A 15898-nucleotide genomic window follows, 5' to 3' on the forward strand; every position below is an offset into this window, starting at 1 on the left:
TAGTATATAGGCCCTGGAAAAAAATTTGTCTAATATGCCACTTCTATTGGTATATAGGCCCTCAAAAAATATTCTTTAAAAATCCACGTTTATTGGTCCTTGAAAAAATATTCTTTAAAAATCCACGTTTATTGGTACTTGAAAAAATATTCTTTAAAAATCCACATTTATTGGTCCTTGAAAAATATTCTTTAAAAATCCACGTTTATTGGTCCTTGAAAAAATATTCCTTAAAAATCCACATTTATTGGTCCTTGAAAAAATATTCTTTAAAAATCCACGTTTATTGGTCCTTGAAAAAATATTCTTTAAAAATTCACGTGTATTGGTCCTTGAAAAAATATTCTTTAAAAATCCATGTTTATTGGTCCTTAAAAAAAAATTCTTTAAAAATCCACATTTATTGGTCCTTGAAAAAATATTCTTTAAAAATCCACGTTTATTGGTCCTTGAAAAAATATTCTTTAAAAATCCACGTTTATTGGTCCTTGAAAAAATATTCTTTAAAAATCCACGTTTATTGGTCCTTGAAAAAATATTCTTTAAAAATCCACGTTTATTGGTCCTTGAAAAAATATTCTTTAAAAATCCACGTTTATTGGTCCTTGAAAAAATATTGTTTTAAAAATCCAGGTTTATTGGTACTTGAAAAAATATTCTTTAAAAATTCAAGTTTATTGGTCTGTTGGTCCTTGATAAATATTCTTTAAAAATTCATGTTTGTTGGTCTGTTGGTCCTTGAAAAAATATTCTTTAAAAATAAACGTCTATTGGTCCTTGAAAAATATTCTTTAAAAATAAACGTCAATTGGTCCTTGAAAAAATATTCTTTAAAAATCCACGTTTATTGGTCTATTGGTCCTTGAAAAATATACCTCATAACATTTATGATCGTAGGCGGATATTCCTTCTAATATATTTAGGAAAAATCTGTATAAAAATTAGGAACATATCAATCCTATCATATTTTATGGCTAATCCACAACGAAAACTATTTCCTTTAAACACGAGTTTATACATATCCCTTATTAAACTCCCAAATTCTCTGATTAAAATTCGCTTTGCAGCACATTTCATAATTCCAACGTCATGCAGATAAGAATAATGACAACAATTAAATATTTACCTTTTTGCGGCATTCACCTGCAAACATCAACATCAAATAATTTCTGATGCATTACTGAAGGGCCTGTGCATGCATCTCCCAATTTGAAATGAGGGAAATGAGAACACCGAACAGTAATAAAACAACTCTCGATGCTAGTTAAGAAATTGTCCATGCAAATTTACTATGACCGACTGGCGTTATTCGTAAAGACTTTACCGAGCGCAATAGAGCTTTTTTGTGGTACTACACAACGAAGAGAATTTGTGAAATGAGAGGATACGTTAGGGATATGTTTGGGTGAAAGAGAAACAAAAGCTTCTAGCAGTCGTCAAGTATAACAGATGTGGATAAAACGTGGGCTTGCTATAAAAATATGGTTTTTTTACTTGTTTGTGTTAACAAGGACAAAATATTGGGAAAACTTATAAAATAAAGGTTTCTGGTTGTATAGTCTTGCATCTCAATATATTATTAAGTTGAAATAATAAACACATTTGGTAAATGGTGAGATGTTGGTTTTTCACAGACATCGGTTGGTTACATATTCTTACATATCCTTCTAAGAAACATGTTGTGGAATTATAAAACCATAGGTTTGGACATTATATTAATATGTTTTCAAGGAATATCCGAAAATTTTACAGTGAAAATCGTGGGTTAATTTTTTAATAGTTTTTAGACCCATATTAATGGACTTTTTATAAGAACTATAAACATTTCAAAGACCATCAAACCCAAAACATGGATATTCACCATTATTTCAACGGGTATTACAGTCATAGTTATGGTCTTTAAACAATACTGTGCAACATAAAAAAAAAAAATATTATAGGGACAATCCAATAGAATATGAGGAAGAAGTTTTGAAAGTTTACATCGTAAAGCAATCTTACAGCGCCTTTCAACACTTTTTTAACTTTTTGGATTAAAATTAGGTCCTAGAAAATTTTACAAAACGCCAGGAATTCATACACATTAAAAACACAGGTTAGGGTTTCAAACCGTGCTTTATGTGAGTTTATGAAAAAACCACATTAATTGAAAACGTGTTAAAATAACAAATATTATACATAATCAACGGATTTCCAGGAAGAGGGGGAAACTAGAGGAGATACTTTCAATACTCGTGTCTTCTATTTGTAGCTCTATTTTCATAATCTGGACTTTTACTCGAATTATTGGAAAAGTTGAATTTTGTAGCGCATTGTAAAAGTTTTTTTAAGGACTTGAAAATCTACAATCGTAGTCAAATTTGATGTATGCATACCCTCTGCTGTCAAAAAAAAGACTTGGTAAAATCAGTAAGTACCTGAATAAAACCCCAGGAATGGGAGAATACTGTTCTGCTCAATACCTTAGATTTAGTGGATCTATTTGGAAATTATGACGCTGAATAAAAGTAGGGACTACCACATTCACAATGACAAAAATCGGTTTGTTGTATTAATTTTCAATATCAGGACAAAATTTGAAGATTTCCGGTGTTTACAGGGTTGCCCATATTCGACGGACCCATGACTCTTTGGGCCCATTCCAATCGACGAGGCTTGTCCGCAGGCAATATTCTTTGCGTCAATTGAATTTTGTACGGGAACAAATGCAAATCAATGCGAATAATCCGTTGTAAAGTGGACCGAGTCATGCCCAACTGCTGAGAACGGCGTTTTTGGGGTGTTCTTGGGGACCTCTCAACACTGGCTCGTACGGCAGCGATATTCTCGGCCGATCGCCTTGGTCGACTTTTATATGGCCTCTTCGGATTAGAAAGAGCCTTACCAGTCGAAAATGTTTCGTATAAACGCTTAATGTTGTTCTTAGAATGCGCACTTCTCACATGTTTTAATGTTTTAAAAGCACGTTGAGTTTTTACAATTGACTTCTTCTGTTGAATGTAAATTTCAATTATTTCGCGTGGCGTGTATTGGTTCATGGTAAAAATCTGCTTGGACTGACGCTTCAAACACGGTATGTCATTAAGCGATGTGACATCTCTGTCAAAAGTTATGGCGTTGCCAGATGGGTCCGTTGAATATGGACAACCCTGTACTAGAGACATGCATCTATTATTAAGATTAAGAAGATATGCTTCATGTCCCATTTATACCCTCAGCCATACGGCTACAGAGGGTATATATTATTTGATACGGCCAAAACGAAATAATGGTTGTAGACCCTGGGTTTCTTTGGACAAAATCCATTTTGGAGTCGATCTAGGGATGTCTGTTAATCTGTCTGGCTGGTGTGCACGAGGTATCCGTTTGGGTCCAAACTTGGTATATCGTAATTTTTTTTGTTTAGCTTATATCGATTTCGAAAAGAGGGCAACATCGGTCTACTTCTTATAGTACTTCTCTCATAAAAGCTAAAATTTTCCAAGAAAATAAGTTATCTCATAGAAAGAAAGGATCATTCGATTTTGTGCATTATGTTTGTCAGTGCTTAGGTGCGAAAATGAACAATTTCGGCCTACTCCATCAAGTTCCTTCCCCCACAAAGTGTCAGAATTTGTAAAAATTTTAAATCTTATAAAATCGGAAATAAGAGTATGATTGTCTTGAACTTTCACACATTCCAATATTTTTGTTGCCGCGGGATATGGTATGAAAGTGGGATTTATCGTTCTGGTATCTCCACCAAAACCGAAAATTGTTGATAGTCAGAACTGGTAAAACGCAAAACGACCATGTGATTATTTCTTAACTCGGCACATCCCAACTCAAAACCAGGTGTGAAAATGGAATATGTCCAAAAATTGTTTATAACACAAAATCTGGTGCGAAAATGGGATATATGGAGCCACTCCTTCTGGTACCTCCCTCAAAAGGGGCCAAAATTTTGAAAAATATGCGAAGTAAGGATCTGATTCTCTTCAAATTTCACATATCCCAATATCTCAATGTGATTATGGAATTTATTGACGTACATCCTCTATAAACTATTATTAACAATTATACCAAAAACAAGAAAAAAACTGTAAGTTCGACCGGGCCGAACTTTGAATACTTTGGAAAGAATTTGGAAATTTTCAAAAAAAAAAAAAAAATTAAAATAACATTCGCCAAAAATTCTGTTATAATCTTCAAAATACCGAATATAGCCGGACCTTCATAGGCAAATTTTGTCATAAGCCAAGAAATAGGGCCGCTATGAAGCCCTGGACCTGCATAGACAATTTTCTGTTATAGGCTATATTACCCATTACCAACTCTAAATACGAAATTTGAAACAACTCCGGTGAATAATGTCGCTAAAATTATCAAAATACCGAATATTGGAATGTACCATTATATGGAGGCTATACGAAGACGTGGGCTTTCATAAGCAATTTTTTGTCATAGGCTATAGTACCCATTACAAATTCTAGGTACGAAATTTGAAATAACTCCGGAAAATGACGTCCCTAAAATCGTCAAAATATCGAATATCGGGGGGTACCGTTGTATGTGGGCTTTACGATATGGTGGACCTGTATAGATATTTCTCTTTCAGGGAATAAAGTGCTTGAAAAGAACTTCTAGTAAGGATTTTTAGGTAGGTAGTGTTATGTTGGGGATATACGATGTCGTGGACCTATATAGAAAATTTTCTTCCAGTGATTAAAGTACTTACAAATCGGGCAAATTGCAATATTTATCGGAGTTAGTTCACATGAGAAGTCGATAATATTGGTTCACTTCTTTGATATGTCCCATAAAAAGTCAATATTCCTAATTTATACTTTTTTACTTGTTTTGTCGCCTAATTAGCAACTATACTCCTTACATTCACACTTCTTAAAATCAATTTAAAATTATTAATTTAATATAATTTTAATTTAAAATTAAAATTGATAGGTTTTATGTTTAGATTTAATTGATACAAAAAATATAGTTCCTACCTGTATCAATCCAGAGTTCCCATCAACAAACAACGCATTTCTGAATTTCGCATAAATCATCAGTAACGCCATCGGCACCCACATTTTGTCATTTGATGTATTGTCATATCTAAAATAATAAAAGGAATATAATTCATAATGAAATTTATTTTTTCACCTTATGGCATTTTCAAATCATAATTAATAAAATTTGCATCTAATGTAATTCGATATCATAATATTTTTTGGGATCTTTTCTCTCATAAACATAAATTTTTACTAGGAACAATCAGTTTCAAATAACATTGTATGTAGGCTTCCCCCAGCTCAAACATACACACAACGATTTTCATTCATCATTACCGTAAAAGTCATTCATATTATCCATCTCCATCAGTTGAAGGAACCTGACATAATTCATACACCCACACACACGCTTGTTCCGCGTGTACAACCCACATACAAACGTTGTGTACTTGATTTCGGTTAAAAAAAAAACGCAGCCAAAAATTGTGTTAAAATAACAAAAAGAGAATGCATTGCAAAATTAGGGGGGTTTTTTGCAAAGCTTTATTCTCTCCTCTCTAGAGAGTAGAGGAAAATAACAGATAAAGTTCATCTATCTAGTGTATGAAAGTGCCAAACACAAGAACAATGCGTGTTGGTGGTGGCACACAAAAATCAAGTAATAAGGATATGACCTACGCAATAAAAATAAAGTTGCAAAGCCAAAAAATCGCTCACTCTCTCAATATCCTGGGGGATGGGTTGAGGGAAAAGAGAAAACACAAAACATACAATTTTGAGAGAAAAAGGGAGGAGAAAATAAAAATATATTTTTGAAAGTGTCCTATGGCCGTTATAAGTTTTATGTAAAGAGAGCAGAGAGTGAGAGAGAGTTTGTTGTGGGAATTAAAAGAGTTTCAAAAGCTCTTGCTTTCTTTCTCAGGCTATGGTGTTTTATTCGAACTCTCCTGCCGTTATATGCCGTTATTACATGGTCGTTTAAGGATTTTAGTTTATATTGAGCCGTCTCTTCTTCTTCTTCATGGCCAAAGTTGTATAAATGTTTGCTTTGGAATCAGGTGAAATCTTGGAGAGGAAAAAAGCTTTTCAGTCGTTTAACGATATTCGGGCCGTATGGTTGTTATGTTTAAATGAAAACGGACAGTGTTTTGAAAATACAAAAATAAAAACAACAAATTTAATGATAAAGTGAATGAATGTTTGGAAGAAATTAATTTAAAAAAATAATAAAATATTTAATTCATAAAAAATCAAAAAAGACCTCCAGACCCCCTTGCGAAGTAAAAAGTAATATTGTTCTGGCCGTTTTATAATTTGTGTCATTCGTGAAAATCGTGTAACATAACGAGAAAGAATGAAGCTTGAAACCTGATGTTAAATCCCCCAGCGTTTAGAAGAGTTCGTTGTTCGGAAATTGCGAACCTAGAGAAAAAAAAAAAAAAAAAAAAAAAACGAATGCCTTCCTAAAATTTCTCGTGCCTAAAGAGGCCAATAACACTTAGGCCGATTGCTGTCGCACTGGTGTGAATCATTTGAAGTGAATATTAACAAAAACAACAACAACAACAACAAAGAAAAAGTTGGCTAATTTTTCCTACAGGTCCCGCTTGTTTTGCTCCAGTTTGTTTTTTTTAATGAATTATAATATTTTTTGGTGTTGTTGCTCCTTTGCTATAAATTCAAATACATAAATTATGAATAAGAAACCAGCTCCCAAATAAGTGCGTGTTCAGATCACATTTGTTAGTGGCAAAACAGTGAATACGAAAAAAAAAATACTACCACGTGTTGTTTTGTGGACGTCAGTCATTTGTTTGAGTGACAGCCTTTTTTAGTCCCTACCCTCAGACTAACCAACAAACTACTAACTAAAGTTGACAACAACAGCAACTAACGAAAAAAACAAAAACTTTTGCCAAAGTTGATTGCTTTTAACAGGAATGAATTGAAATCCCACGGGGGTACCCTCCAACACTACTCAACCCTCCTCCACCATCAACTAACCACATTTGGCCATTTGACATGAAATTGGGGGGAAAATAAAACTAAACTTAAGTGCGGTTTTTAGCGAGCACCAATTCGTACGTACGTTCGCTCTTTTATTGTTGGCGCTGTCATTTTATCGCTTTATTATAAATTACCCTCTGTCGCTTTTGCCGCGTCTTCCATGGCATGTGAACGTCATACATTGACAGACGCCACTGTCATATGGTGGTAAAGCCACTGGCAACGCCATTCATTGTACGTTGGGTGTTACAAATTACAACAAATTTGTTTTCGTTACGAAAAAATAAAACATATTCCAGTTTTGTGACATACACCCTCACAGCTGTGAACTTTACACAATGCAACAACAACAAGCTACTGCTGCTGCTGCCCAGCCGGAAAGAGACCAACTCAAACAGATAAATGCAATTTTGTAAAGTTTTTTTCTCATCATTGTTGCATTTCCATTAACGTTCTGACATTGACAATTTCGTTTTGTCTGTTTCCATCTATGATGACTGCCTGCCCTGCTGACTGGCTAACTGACTGACTGGCTGTCTTTGACACTTGGCAACTAACAACTAAGTAATTCATGGTAAGTATTTTTCTCTTCCTCTCTCTCTTTCTGTATTTCGTTACATTTGAGTGAGTGAGTGAATGACTGACATTTGAACAAATGATGGTACATTGACAGTTTGAAATGTAAATATTTTGTTACACTGAAATGGAATGAAATTACAACATGGTCACAAAGGAATAGTGGCAACAAGCATATACACAAATACATACACAATGTTTGTGTGGAAAGTGTTTGCTAATATTTCACTTTGAAAGCTGAAGGTTTGTTCAAATATAGGTTACGTTGACAAAAAGGGAAATTTTGATTGTTTGCAGTAATCGGCTTGTGGTGTGCCGTAAATTTGGAAAATTATTATATTATTTTGGAAAATTATTATATTTAATTATATTTATTATTTATTTATATAGGGTTCATTTAGGGTTAGTATAGGGTTCTTGTCAAAAATCTGCTCCCAGTATCATCCATCCAATATCTAGTATTGTTAAAAAATCATATTTTCAAATAAAACAAACCGAATTCCACTTTTGGGTTTAAAGTAAATTATCGAAATCTGTGCTTAAAGCCGGATTTAAAACTTTAGCCTTGTCGTTTGGTGCTGGATTTCGGTGAGAATGTCAACTCGTTAGGAGCCGACAATGAAAAAAAAAACAAGTTAAAAAGCAGTTAAGTTCGGCAGGTCCAAATTTTTTATACCATCCACCAAATGATGAATTTTTATTAATTCCGCTATATGCATATATAAAGGTATAGGGTTCTTGACAAAAATCTGTTCCCAGTATCATCCATTCAATATCTAGTATTGTTAAAAAATTATATTTTCAAGTAAATCAATCCGTATTGCAGATTTGCGTTTAAAGTAAATTATCGAAATCTGTGCTTGAAGCCGGAGTTAAAATATAAGCCTTGGCGTTTGGTGCTGGATTTCGGTGAAAAAGTCAAGTCACAGGGTTAGAACTGTTAGTCACAGGGTTAGAACTGTTAAGTTTGGTAGGGCTACACTTTTCATACCCTCCACCAAATGCTGCATTTTTAATAATTCCCCAAGAATTTATGTGAAAAATCGTCAAAATACAAAATCACACGAAGTACCTTTATATTGGGGCTATTGGAAAATGTAGGCCTATATAGACAATATGTTGCCACATGAAGAAGAAACCTTAATAAACTCAAAATACCGGGGTGAATATTATATGGGGCAATACGAAAACGTGGATCTACACAGACAAAGTTCTAGTACAGAAGCCATAATAGATGTTCGGTATTTAGAGTTCTATTAGAGTTCTACAGAAGACATAATAGATGTCTTCTGTACTAGAACTCTAAATACCGAACAAACCCTACATACCGAATTTTAAGTTATTGCGACAGAAAATGTGGCTGGAATCAATCATCGGTTAGAAGATGTGGCTACAATCATCAAAATACCAAAAAAAAAAAAAAAAAGAAGACTGTTAAATGGGGGATATACGATATCATAGGCCTCTATAGACAATACTCTTTCAGGTGGTAAAGTACTCACAAAGAACTCCTTGTGTAGAATTACAGACAATTCCATTGAAAAATGAGTCTAAATGAAATCGGGAGGTACCGTTATAAGGAGGCAATACGATACAGTGGACCGATAGAGCCCAACTTCTAACGTGATCTGCCAACAGACTGATCTCTGTAAAATTTTAGCTTCCTATCTTAATTCGTTTATTTTTAGCGTGATTACAAGATGGAGAGGGCTAAAGCGTCTTAAAATTTTAGGCTGATCAGGAATATACAGGATGAGATGAAAAATCTGCAACAAAGTCAAACGCCATCATTTTTTTTTAAACTTTATTGAATGAAAGCAAAAAATGTCGGAAATAGCATTAAACTTTTTAATAAGTTTAGATTTGTTTGAATTGGTCTCGTTTGGCACGAATAATGGTCTTCAAACGGCCAATGAAATCGTCACACGCTGCCCGAATGTTGGTCTGCGGTATTTTGGCCCATTCCCGGCGAAGCCCTTGCTTTAGGTGATCGACACTGAGTGCTGAGTGCGATGATGCTGAGTCCTGTTGGAATGTCCAAGGTCTGCGGCCAAAATGTTTGCGTGCCCAAAGCTTTAATACACCCTGCAGAATATTTTCGCGATTATATTCGCTATTTATTCTGATGCCACGGTCGATTAATACCAGCGGCGAGCGACCATCGGCTGTTATGGCGGCCCACACCATCACCATGGCTGGGGCTTGTGTTCTGATGGCCGAGGGTGCACATTTTCAGCTGACCTCTTAGGCAAATAAACACGATCATTTTGTTTGTTTATCAACTGCTGGACAACGAATGTTTTCTCATCGGAGAGAGCCACATTCGTCAGTTCATCACTTTCGGCCAAGCGAAGCAAACCTTTAGCTCATTTGAACCTATTTTCTTTCTGTTGCGCTGTAAGTTCTTGGACTTTTTGGAATTTCAATGGCTCTACCACGAGCTCATGTTGCAATATTTGCCGAATGGAATATTGCGATATGTTCAACTCACGAGCCAATTTCCGGCCACTGCGACGCGGGTTTCGATCAAGTCGCCTCTTTACATTTCGAACCATTTCTGCTGATGTTGCTGTTTTCTTCCGTCCACTTTCTTGACGTCGAGCTACGCTACCAGTATCACGGTAACGAGCGATGGTACGAGACACAAAAGATTTATTCACATTTAAATGCTGGAGTGCCCTAACGATAGCCACTTGTGGTTTTCCAGCCAAATAAAAAGAAATCACACAATCACGCTTAAATTCCATCACGAGTAACTTTTTTCTGGAAAATTCCCACCAAAATGCTTTCGTACACTTATAAACAATAAAATGAGCTGTCACTGGAATAATTTTAAACGCTGTCGGACGAGTGGCTTTTAAATGACAACATCATGAATTTACACTTATAAACAATAAAATGAGCTGTCACTGGAATAATTTTAAACGCTGTCGGACGAGTGGCTTTTAAATGACAACATCATGAATTTGGTTGCAGTTTTGTCATCTCACCCTGTATATCCGATATCTTGTTTAACAGCATAACTGAATTGATCAGAAGTGGCCTTTTAATGTATTTGTGATTTCGCCGGGATTAAAAAAAAAAACGCGGTTTATTTAGTGATTTATTTTACCCGCTAAATATTGCTCGATGATCGGCTAAACTCCTACCCAGACCTAATCCTAACTCTATGCAAAATTCCATGTTGATTTGTTTATTATTGTATCCTGTAGAGCAACAGCAAAATCAGGAAAATTTTCAGTTTTTTTTTTTCAAATTCATGAGAATCATAATTCAATCAAAATTCTGTAGCGTGATTACAAACGACGGACGGACATACATAGCTACATCGTCCCTGCTCGCGAGATAGGAGGATTCAAATATATTTTCTTATGTCTGGGACCAATATTTCAAGGTGTTACATTATTTTTGGCCCAATCAAGCTGATCATACCCCCAACACTTAGTACTGTAGCGTATAAATATCCATAAATAATAAAAAATAAAAATATTTTTAAAAATCCAACATTTTTTATAGTTTGACAGATTTTGAAAAAATTTCCAAAAATTCGTAATTTTTTTGTCAACATGAATTTGAAAAAAAAATTAATATACAATTTTTTGTCCAGTTGGATATTTAAAGCCCTCTTAAAAATCGGTTATTAGTATAGGCGGAAGTCCCTGAAAATATTTTTACAATACATGGAAGAGAAGATTTCTTTTAAGAATTGGCTATTCTTAGTCTGCGAAAACTTTTTGTTTGAAGTTTCTAAGTATTATTTTGTAGCGTTACAGGAAATTATTATTTTTTTTTTTAAATGGTTAACCTATCTGGGTAGCAGAAAAAATTGACCTGTATTTTCCAATCCCAGAGAATTAAAAATGTTATGATATTTGAAATTTGATTAAGTTCGAAGGCAATTGGATACTGATTTCGAATTTTATGACAAAATTTTATTTTACGAATTTTATTTTATGGGGCCACGAGTAATATTTTAATTAAACTTGTGAAAATTAAAACTCTTAGTTCGGAGATGTATTGGCCACTTCAGCCTAATCCCTTAGATTCTTCTTCATAAAGTAGTAAACATCTGTGCATTGAGCATTTTATTAAAATGTTCAATCCTAATCTGATTTTTTTCACCTTTTTCAGTTCCGATTTTCAACCTAATAATATTCGAATAACTTTCTGTAAAATATGAAAATTGACCCACGTTATATTAAACTAATTTCCTGGTAACAATTGTTTCACTATCACACAAAGGATATGATACAATTTTAACATTTTTTAAATTAATTTAAAAACTTGTAACACGCTTTCTCTAAGAATATCTACTACCAATTTCATTGTCATTGTAAAAATTATAAATAGATTAAAACGCAAAGGTATAAAACGCCTTAAACTAGACATTTTCAATTTGTACAAAAATTATCGTGTCTTGTCTACAATTATTTCTACATCAACTATAATTAACAAGTCAATATTAATAACAGACTATTCTAAAAATAATCTAAACACTAACACTCTATTAATTTGTTGGATTTTGTTAATAAATATTCAAAAGCTGGTTCTCAAACTTTTTAGTTGTTCGTGTTTTTTTTTTTTATTAAGTGCCACAACCAATCTTTGTTGTTCGCTGCTGTCGTTTTCTTCTGATTCCTAGCCTTCATTTCGTTCGCATTAATTTTCAATTCTTGTTTAACAAATTATACCAATGGGAGTTTATTAGTTGGCCGCCCGCTTTTCTTATGGCTGCCATGGCGAAGGATTTTAGTTCCTTGGGGATATTGCCGACATGTATTGAATAATATGTGTTTACAATGGTGGTTCGTCTCTCCGTCTGTCTGCCTGTCTGCCCGTTGTTTTCATTTCCACCAGCCTTGGCATGTAACAAGTAAAGATCAAGCAATAAATTAAAATCGTATCTTGTCTGCTAGAATAATAAAGGCAGTTTTAGTTTAGAACAACAGCAGCATCAATGTTTTTTATGACTTAGGGATCTGCGAAATCAATTTGTTTTTGGCAATGTTCTTTTTTTTGGTATTCAATTAATTTTACACTTTCGGGAGTAACTTTTTCTTCTTAAGTTAACATTTGTTATTCATGAGGTTTAGGGGATTTGGTTGGGATGTTATCTTTGAATAAATTAACTTTTCATATTCGTAGTAAATGATTTAAAGCAAACATTGATTTTTTAACGATTTTCTATAAAAATTTTGAATCATAACCAGTAGAGAAAGTCTTAAAGTCGGGCGGGGCCGACTTTATGATAGCCTGCACCACTTTGCTAATTTAGTGGAGCTGCGCATAACAATTAAACGTTTTTATGGGAGAATTCAATCATTAACGCCATGATTATAATTATAATTTAAAGTTCAAAGGATTAAATATGCCGAAGCATTTGTATCTTTTAAATTCGGACTTGTATTGCCCATTTGGTGCACAATTAATTTGAAATCGGATAAAAATATATATGGGAACTATATCCAAATCGGAACCGATCTCGATAAAATTTGGCAAAGATATTTCTGAGCTGTATTTGATATATTTCCCTGAATATTGTTGTTACAGGAGGACAAAAATAACAAATCGAATGAACAATATATATGGGAGCTATAGCTATATCTGAACCAATTTCGATCAAATTTGGCATACTTATTTTCAGGTCCAATCTAATCGTACGTGCAAAATTCCATACAATTCGGACTGATATTACACATTTGGTGCATAATTAAAGGCAAATCGGAATCGGACGAAGATATAGATGGGAGCTATATTTAAATTTTGACCGATTATCTCCAATTTCAATAGGGTTCGTCCTTGGGCCAAACAAATGATTTGTACAAAATTTCATCTGGATAGGGCAATACATGTTTACAAAAATACATGGACAGACGGACGGACGGACATGCATAAATCGACTCAGAATATGATTCTATGCAGATCATTAAAAGGAACTAGTGGTCTATATCGTTTCCTTTTGCCTGTTACAAACAAATTCACAAAGCAATATACCCTGACCACCTTGTGGTATGGGGTATAAAAATCAATAATTTTCAATGTTAATTTTTACGAGAACGCATTGCATTTATCTAAATATCGAAACTATAAACCTACCCTGCAATATTAGTATTTTTTTATAGATCAGCACTAGAACTTAGCTAAATATCTAACTTTCATTTTTAAATTTCTTATCATAGATTTAGTTGTCATAATCATATTTTTAATTTATTTCAATTCCAATACCAACTTCTATATTTAAAACATCATTTTTTTTAAAAAAATATTTTTGAAGAAATTTAACTTTTTGAAGAAAGAAAAAAAAACCAAAGCAAAACGGGAATAAATTTGCAATCATTTTCATCCAAATAATATCCGGTAAGCCAAATTATAAAAATATAAGATTTTCCTACAGTTAACGTAGAGGATATGGCGTCCATCCATATATATATTATTATGGAAGGTTTTATCATAAATTTGAAATTGTGTATATTTCGGTGTATATTCGTAATAGAAAGTATTTTATAGTTGTATATATTAAGTCATCGAAATAATAATTTAGATCTGACATAGTATATATATTCTTGATCAGTGTAAAATTCTAAGACGATATAGTCCTGTCCGTCCGTCTATGCATCCTTCCGTCAGTCTATTATACATACATGCTAGAATCAAAACGAATTAAGAAGGGAAACTAAATTTTGCACAGATCAGCCTTTTGTGTGAAGGCAGGTCAAGTTGGAAGATGGACTATATCGGTCCACGATACCGTACCGGCCCCCTATAATGGTAACCACCGTTATTTTGATAATTTTAGACATATTTTTCAATGGAATTGTCTGAAATTCTACACAAGGTTTCTTTGTTGGTACCTTACCACCTGAAGACAAATTTCTATATAGGTCCGCAATATCCCATATCCCTCATATAACGGTGCCTCCCGATATTCGCTATTTTGATGATTGTAGCCACATTTTTTAATGGAATTGTCGGAAATTCCACACAAGGAGTTCCTTTTGAGTACTTTACACTCTGGAAGAGAATTGTCTCTATAGGTCTGCGATATTGTATATTCCGATTATAACGTTACCTCCCGATATTCGGTATTTCGATGATTGTAGACAGATTTTTCAATGAAATTATCTGAGAATCCACACCATGAGTTGCTTGTGAGTACTTCACCCTGGAAGAGAATTGTCTATATAGGTTCACTATATCGTTTATCCCCTACATAATGGTACTTCCCGATATTCGGTATTTCGATGATTGTAGCCATATTTTTCAATAGAATTAAATGAAAAATCCACACAAGGAGTTCTTTCTGAGAGTTCTTCTGGAAAATAATTCTGTATATAGGTCCATGATATCGTATAGCCCCCATAAGAGTACCCCATATTCGGTATTTTGATGATTTTAGCGACATTTTTGACTGGAATTGTTTTAAATTTCGTATTTAAGGTTTGAAGTTCGTTCCTATAGCCCATATATAGCGGTACCTGCCATTATCCGGTATTTTGATGCCATTATTCACCGGAATCTTTTAAATTTATTGATAATAACCACATTATTCAACGGAATTGTTTCAAATTTCGTTCGGAATCGATACAACAGCATACGAGAATTGGACCAGAATAGAACCCTATTGCTTTTGGAGATGATCGCCAAATGTTTAGGGGTTGAAATGGACCAAATACTGAAAAAATGTCAGATTTTGCAGTAGCTATACAGGTCGCAATTATAGACCAATCGACGCGGAATTTCGCATGTAGCTAGAGTTTAGGGCGGGGAAGAAGCCTACGAATTTGGGTGGTCATCGGACAATATTTACAGAGTGAAATAGACCATATTTTTGTGTTGAAAAAATTCAAAATGTTTCATTAAACCGTGAATATTTTAAATCCCGGCGAAATCACAAAGCCATCACAAGTTTACTTCTGACCTTTACATTGATGTTAACATCCAACAAATCGGATATATAGCAAAATATGTGCGATATATATGTCTATCAAAGAGGATATGCTTGAAAGATATCTTATATGTCGAGAACGGCTGAACAGATTTCTACAGTTCACAATAATTCAGAATGGCCTCTTGGCAGGAAAGAAAAAAAGTCTAAAAAAATCACATAAAAATATCTCTCTAAAGACGAAAATATTGATTTTGTAACATTTTCTCATATTTTTTCAATTTTGTCATATTTTTGGCATATTTTCATTTTGAATTAAACATTTGGTAATATTTCTACAGCTAACAAAACTAAGTAGTTAGGATATCAGGATATCATATACAGATCGCATTTATGGCCCGATCCTTACGAAATTTTGCATGGGGATAAGATGAGGGTC

General features: G+C 33.8%; 1 protein-coding gene across 1 annotated transcript in view; it reads left to right on the top strand.

Moving 5' to 3' along the window:
• Positions 1-6119: 6119 nt before the first annotated feature.
• Positions 6120-15898, top strand: part of LOC101894676 (mucin-5AC-like) — a 207261-nt gene continuing 197482 nt past the window's right edge. The window contains exon 1 of the mRNA XM_059123943.1: positions 6120-7572. The gene's annotated coding sequence lies outside the window, so the exon portion shown is untranslated. The remainder of the gene's footprint in view (positions 7573-15898) is intronic.

Source organism: Musca domestica, unplaced genomic scaffold, assembly GCF_030504385.1.
Source record: "Musca domestica strain aabys unplaced genomic scaffold, Musca_domestica.polishedcontigs.V.1.1 26, whole genome shotgun sequence".
Lineage (NCBI taxonomy): Eukaryota > Metazoa > Arthropoda > Insecta > Diptera > Muscidae > Musca > Musca domestica.